The sequence below is a fragment of the Conger conger genome, chromosome 1 (genome assembly GCF_963514075.1).
Source record: "Conger conger chromosome 1, fConCon1.1, whole genome shotgun sequence".
Taxonomy (NCBI): domain Eukaryota; kingdom Metazoa; phylum Chordata; class Actinopteri; order Anguilliformes; family Congridae; genus Conger; species Conger conger.
The window spans coordinates 28,126,674-28,134,275 of record NC_083760.1 but is presented as its reverse complement, the minus strand read 5'-3'; positions in this window follow the sequence as shown (position 1 = coordinate 28,134,275).

The following is a 7,602-nucleotide window of genomic DNA, read 5'->3' as shown; positions in this document are numbered from 1 at the left end:
AGCAACATACAGTTGATTAGACTAAGCAAGAGACAATCCTCCCCTGGAGCAATGCAGGGTTAAGGGCCTTGCTCAAGGGCCCAACGGCTGTGTGGTCATATACCGTAACCACTACGCTACAGGAACGTCCTACCAGACAGAAACGCTTTGAGAATGGCCAGACTGAAAAAGTCTAAAAAATAAGTCTAATAAATACGTGCTCACTGAGTGTATATAATGTAATGTATACTCTAATGTATAATGCAAAATGTATAATCACCCCACCCCCATTCTGCTGAATGAACCTCCGGATTCAGCACCCACAATGAGGCTGTTGTGTTATAAACACCCCAATGGTGCAACAGTTGTTTTGGGCCACGTGCATCTGTAGCATTGTCAAAAAAATAATGGGCAAGCCAGCGCTTTAATTTCCAGTCCGATCTAAACCCATTTTCGCCTGAATCATGAGCCGCTGTTCATCAGCATGGAAGTCTATTAGGTGAGGCTGAATTGTAATGATGGACACTGAGCACAGGGGAATCAGCTGCTCAATAAAGCCCCCTAATTGCTTAGCAACAGTGTTTCAGGCCTCTCATTTGAGATCAAGAGTTTACTGGACTGTAGACTACGCTTTGGAGAAATAGAGCTTCTGCCATTAGATAAGACGGCTGGAAATGGGTTATATCTCCCACCTCAACCCCCCCACCCCCCCACCCCACCACCACCACCCCCAGCACCACCACCACCCATCCTACCCCGATGATTATGTTACCTTTCAACTGCCTGATGTATTCCGTTCAGTAGATTATTCTCTGTCATCTCAGTTAATTGAATTCTGTCCATCACATTTAGATGTTCTCGCATTTGCATAAAGGTTAGAGTGGTGAGGAGTGTCAAACTTCAATTTAGACAATGTCACTCAAACACATATACCAGCACTCTCCTCTGAGCACGGCATTTACGGAACCGTCTGAATTTAAATATTAGTCTCCTCCCGTCCGGACCGTATATGCTTGTATTTTCCACAAAATAAACCTGTACATTCTCCAATGGTGAGCTCGCGATAGCCTGTGGGGCCAGGTCTTGCACTCACTTCTCCTAGCCACGTGGGCGGCAGACAGTGGCATGGTTGCCGTCCGACTATGCAAACCCAGGTGCCGTCACTACTTCTCCAAGAAGGGGCATGTGATCGGTGAGTATCCTGGCCACTTAAAGAGCCGTTCCCCGTATTACCGCTACTCGTCTACAAGTGTCACGCCCACGAGTGGTGCGAAGACGGAGCGGAAAGGGCAAGCCGGTTGGTGAACTCGTAAAGTCGCTACGGTTTCTCGAGCTTGTGTCAAAAACACAGCTCTATCGACCTCGGAATACATTCTAAAACGTCCCTTCACACTGAGTTATCTGTTAAATCAACGCGCCTGACAGACGAAAAGCTGCATAATAACATGTCACGCAATACAACATACGGGGGAGTGAAAAGGAGAGAATTCTTCCCTGTCAGTGAAGAAGACCGGATCCAATTCAGATTTAATAACTGTACAGGAATATCCAATTATGTTTGCTTTTCAAAATTGATTCAGATGTCTTTAGTGCCAATTTTCATATTAGCCCTTCCAAATAAACATCTATTACGTTTATGTATCACATCTGGTTTTCTGCAATAGGCCTATACAGCCCATGCTAAAATAAGTGTGTGTCAGTTAGTCAATAAAGCGGAGACCGACACGACGGGCAGATTAGAGTGCTTATCTCTTTTCATCAACTCTGAATGCCGGCTGAATTGAAGGTCAATATCTCACGATTCTCCATAGCAAAGCGGGTGTCTGGAGAGTATGGATTTTCTGCGTTTTAAGCGCCAGCGTCCCTCTTTGTGGGGTCACATGGGCCAATTTCAAAACCTTCAAAACCGCATTACGACAAAAAAAGAAAAGAAAAAACCTTTAACGGGAAAATACCCTTCGCTTTACACCCTGTTCTTGTCGCCTCTTTTCTTTCTTTCTATTTTAAAAACTGTGGCTATTTTTTTTTTTGACAAGATGCTCGTGAGTAGGCTATTCTGATGAAGCCAGAGGATGTGCTGTTCGCCTATTGAAAGGTAGCCTACACGATGACGTCCCCTTGTTATTTTATTCTTATTCACAATAACATGAAAGACAACAACTAAATAGTATTGACAAGACCGTCGGCCATCATTCATCCCTGTGTCGATAAAGTGGTGAGAGTGAGAACATGGGATTCATCAGGTGCTGATTTAAAGGCCAGAAATACAAAGCTACAAACAGTTTCAATAGGTTCAACATTAGAGGAAATTCGAGGTCATGCACTATTGATTGTGGCTTCAGCTCATAGGCCTATATATTTTAGCCAAGATAGCCAGCCTGATTTCACAGACAGCAACCATGCAATTTCAGATATATTCAAGCAATGTTGCCTACATTATTATTCCTTTTCTTTTTTAAATCAAAGACTGAAAACAGAATACCGCAAGTTCCTGACACTCGAATCACAGCGAGTCATCGAATAACAGCTAATGGACAGCCCCGAAAGTAAATACACTGACGGCAGGGCAGATGGTCTCTCTGCGAATTGTTTGGGGAAGAGCTTAGAGCCCTGTTCAACTTGAAAATCACTCTTTAAAAAGTGGATAAAACAACATTCCGTCTCGAGTGGTGCCGCACTCGAGTGCAGACAGTTCACGGTCGGGGTGGTGCTGGCTGTCAACCGCACTCCCCTGGTCTTTAAGGACCTGATTGAGTCAGACGATCTCCTCGAACCCTGTCACATTATAGGCCTACAATGCAGGAAAGATATAATTTGCACCCTCAGCCCCCCCAATTCAAATATAAATCAATCAATAAACAAAACGGGCCACCTTCTATTGTACGGTACATTGTAAGATTATAGCTGCAGATCTAAGATCATGTTGCTCCCAGAACTTTCGAGAATAACCCACAATGCTTATATGAGTACATTGTACAGTATATATACACTCAGTATTAGGTACACCTTTCTAGTACCTGGTAGGACCTCATTCTACCCCCAGAACAGCTTGGATTTTTTGTACCACGGATTCAAGTGCTAGACACATTCCTTGGATATTCTGGTCAATGTTGGCATAATAGAATCTCAAATTGGAGTACACTGAAATCAATTTCATGTTTGCAGAACCAGCTGAAAATGATATGTGCTTTGTGACATGGCAAGGTATCCTGCTGGAAGTAGCTATCAGGCAATACGTAGGCTGTGGCCATAAATGGTCAGCAACAATACTTATGTAGGCTGTAACATTTAAATGATGCTCAATTGGTATCAAATCGATCAAATGCATGCCAAAAAACATTTCCCCACACCATTTTCATGGAACTATGCTCACTGTAGCCTCAGTTTCCTGTTCTTAGCTGACCGTCCATTTCAAGTTTTGATTTGCTCAGAGATTTGCTCTTCTGAATACCATTGTTGTAACGTGTGGTTATTTGAGTCACTGTCACTTTCCTGCCCTTTTTACAGCCCAAAATTTGGGACACAGGTGTTTAGCCTGGTTTGTTCACTCACTTCCCTAGGGAAGGTACCAGAGTGTTTTCAGTATCTTGTCTTGATTGTAGACTTTTGATTACCTTTGGAGCCTGTCATTGGTGGTTGTCAACATAATGACCAGAAGTTGTGCCAATAGAAGTCATAGAAGAACAAAAGATAAATCAGTCAGAGAGATAGACCAACCAATAAACCTTACCAAAACAAACTGCTTAGAACACCATTAAGTTGAAAAAGAGCACTGGTGAGCTCTGTAATTGCAAAGAGACTGGTAAGCTAAGGAAGACCTTTATAGTTGAGGACCAGATAATTATCTCCATAATGAATAAAATCCCCAAAACATCTGTCTGACAGATCAGAAACACTCTTCAGATCGATAATATGAAGTATGAAACATGGTAGTGGGGGTGTTATAGTTTGGGCATGTATGGCTGCCATAGGTGCTGGCTCACTTGCCTTCATTGATGATGTAACTGCTGATAGCACCAGTAGAATTAATATTGAAGTGTACAGAAGCATCTTATCTGAAGTGACTGAACACACCTGACTGATCAGAAACAACTGACTGGGAGACTACCAACACTGGGCTAATGAGACTCCGGGGCTAGAACTTGTCATCTAATGTATAAACCCTTTAAAACTATATTTTTATTTTTTATTTTTAAGCTGGCTAGCCTCCAAACAATGCACATCTCCGGTGTTACTTTCACTTTGACATCTTGAGTTTAAAAGCTTTGGCATTAAGACATGCAGATTATGAAAGCCAAACAATATTTTTACATAATCACATGTGAAATTGGCCATTTCAACTTATGACTGATAATGATAGTACAGGTAACTTTTTTCCATTTCTTAAAAAATATTTTGGTTTTCTATTACTATTCATAGATCATTCATAGACCACATCAATGATATAACAGATAGGACAATCTTGATCTTTCCTTCAATAAATTTACCTCAATACAAAAAATGAGTATTCTTGAGTATTTGTTGCCAACACTTTCGATTTGGCCCATGTAGTTTTCCCTAAATAGGTGCAAATGGATCATAATATTTTGGTATTTTGTGTGTGTGTGTGTGGGTGCATGTGTTTGTGTGTGATTTCAATGAAATACATGTATTTTATTTTATTCATGCATGTAAAGTTGTGAGTTCACCCTTGGCTTTTATTTATGAGGCCGTCTTTCTCCAGCACGGCGGGAGTACCTTGCAAACTGCAGATAGGTTCTTTCAGCACTTCACAATGCCCTGCTTCAAGCTTTTTTGTAGCTGTAACTACCTCTTTCTTCCTCACATACCGAGTATCTTTGGTTCAGACCTGGCGGCCTTGAAAAACACGGTTCTATATGGAATCACCTCCCCTTGGTTCTCTACCTCCCCTCGGTAGATTGTGCCATGCTTTAATGTGGCCTTGGCCACTTTTGTCCTTTTGAGAAATAAACCTCTCTTGCGACATTTGTCTGAGATCCAAGTTACTTTTTTTACTCTTTTTGTCTTCTAGTGCAACGCGCTTTCAGCAACGGGCCGTTATAAGCTCTTTGAATTGGCATTGTGCACAAGAGCTCAGCTCGAGTGGTGTGTTTCTAGTAAGCATGTTCAAGATCATGATACATGCAAGGCTTACATATTGAAATGAAGGGAATATACATATGCAGTATGTATAGAGCTGTTAACCCATAGAGAGAGTTTAAAATGTGAAGGCTTGTTTTCCAATCGTTTCTTTCAGATGCTGTTTCTCACAAGAGCAAGCAATCTTATTGTTGCATAGCAATCATATTATAGCTAAACTAGCTGACCATCAAAGGACTAATTCTGTTCTGCCATGTTTTTTAGTTGCTATTGTGACCTCACAGCAGTAGGGGGTAACTGTGGGTTCTTCGGTTAGCCTACAGAACGGCCTTAAGATATAATCCACTGTTTGTATAGGTTGTTCTGATTGGATGACTTGCTCTGTGGCTCACTAAAGAAGCTTGAGTATTATTCCAGAGTAGTGGTCGGCAACCTCCTCAACGCAACACTGGTACGGCAAATCAGTGAGGCAACCTTGGTTTGCACTCGAGGAACAGCTGCACAGCACAGTGGTGGCACAGGGTAAAGCTAGGCAGTTAACACAGACGCCAGACCCACAGCTAGCAGTATTGAAATAGGAACAGGCTGACACCCTGTGGGCAAAACATGGGTGGGCTATTTAGGTTGCGACGACAACAGTATGTATGTACATTGCGTGGTGGGACCACGATGGCTGCTCTCATTGACACAGGTTCCACCATCAGCTTGGTTCAGATGTGCCTGTTAGTACATGACATGCCACGGCTAGCCACCAACTTTGAACTACGGGCAGCAACTCTGCAAACAGCCAGCATTCATGGATAATTTCCGCTAACCTTATGACTAGGCCCAGTCACTGTCAAGCAGGAATTCTTTCAAGCTGACATCACCAACCCCTACATCCTTGGCCAAGACACCCTGGCAGGCCCCGGGGTGACCATTAATACAGCTGAGTGGCTCAATCTCTGCCAGGGCTAGCACATGCCCCAACCCACCCCCAGCAGCCACGTCATCATGGGCCATCCCACCAGCACAAGAGGTGGCTTCAGGGAGGGGCAGGCTATAGTGGAAGGACCCAAATATTTGGGGGAATAGCAGCAGCAGGGCTGAGGTGATCCGCCCGTCTGAGAATACCCTGGGCCTCCCCAGCAGTGATGGTTTTGAAGGAGGACAGTTCCCTAAGGTTCTGTGTATCTGGGGCTGGCCTCCTACTACAGGTGCTTCATCAGGGACTTCACCCACACTGCCACTGCTCTAAGCACCCTCACCAAGAAGAATCTCACTGTTCCAGCCCTGTTGGACCCAGAAAACCCCTTCATTCTGGATACCAACATGAGTGATGTGAACCTCAGGACCTGTGTGGTCCTGTTGTAGTCAACGAAAGGGAAGAGAAGGTCATCGTGTAGCTACTAGCAATTGTCGCAGGGGTCAAACACTTCTGGGCATACATACAGGCACAGGAGTTCTCGGTCCAGACAGAACACATGGATCTTCAATGGCTGCTCAGTTTTAAGTAGCTGGATGGAGAGATAGGCACAGCTGCACAGCAGAGAGGTGGCACAGGGTGAAGCTAGGCTATAGCTATAGCTATAGATGCCATAGCCACAGCTTCCTGGTAGTTTTGAAATAGGAATAAGCTGGTACCCTGTGGGCAAAAGAAGGGTGGACCATTTAGGTTGCGATGACAACTGTATCTATGTACATTGCGTGGTGGCTGGAACCACAATGACTGCTCTCATTGACACAGGTTCCACCATCAGTTTGATTCACATGTGACTGTTAGTACGTAGTCTGCTACGGCTAGCCACCGATTTTGAACTAGGGACAGTGCAAACGGAAGGTACCAGGGCATTGGTGAGCCAGTGGAACTGCTTGACAGTGCAGCAGGAGTTGCGGTACCAGAGGTAGAGGGACCCCAGGAGGACAGAGATCAGCAACAGCTCAACATGCTGCTTATCTTCCAGGGACTTTGGACCGGCTCAAGCAGTGGTTGTACTGGGGTCAGCGGTTTACGACATGGAGAGCCACTTCCACTGTGACACCTGCATGGGTAAAGCGGGACCAGGGGGCCAGAAGAGAACACCGCTCCAGCAGACATGGAGTGAGGCTCCAATGGAGAGTGGTAGACATCTTGGACCTGCTTTCAGTAACCAATGGGTGAATTACAACGTGTTAGTGTCTAAGGACTCCAAGGTCCAAGGCCCTTCACCCTGCATTGCTCCAGGGGAGGATTGTCTCCTGCTTAGTCTAATCAACTGTAAGTCGCTTTGGATAAAAGCGTCTGCCAAATGCCTAATGTAAAACACTGAGAGCCAGATCCTTGCAAAGGTTTTCCACATCCTTTCCATCAAGAAGAAATGCACTATCCGGGTGAAACCTCGAAGTGGTGGCCTGGTGGAGAGGTTTAGTTGTACATTTAGCAACCCTGCTAGCATAGCAGACCTCCTCCCACCAGCGAGACTGGGACCTGCACCTACCCCTTGTCTTCCTGGCCTACCACTCTGTCATCCACAGAATGCACTCCCACGATATTGATGTTTAAGA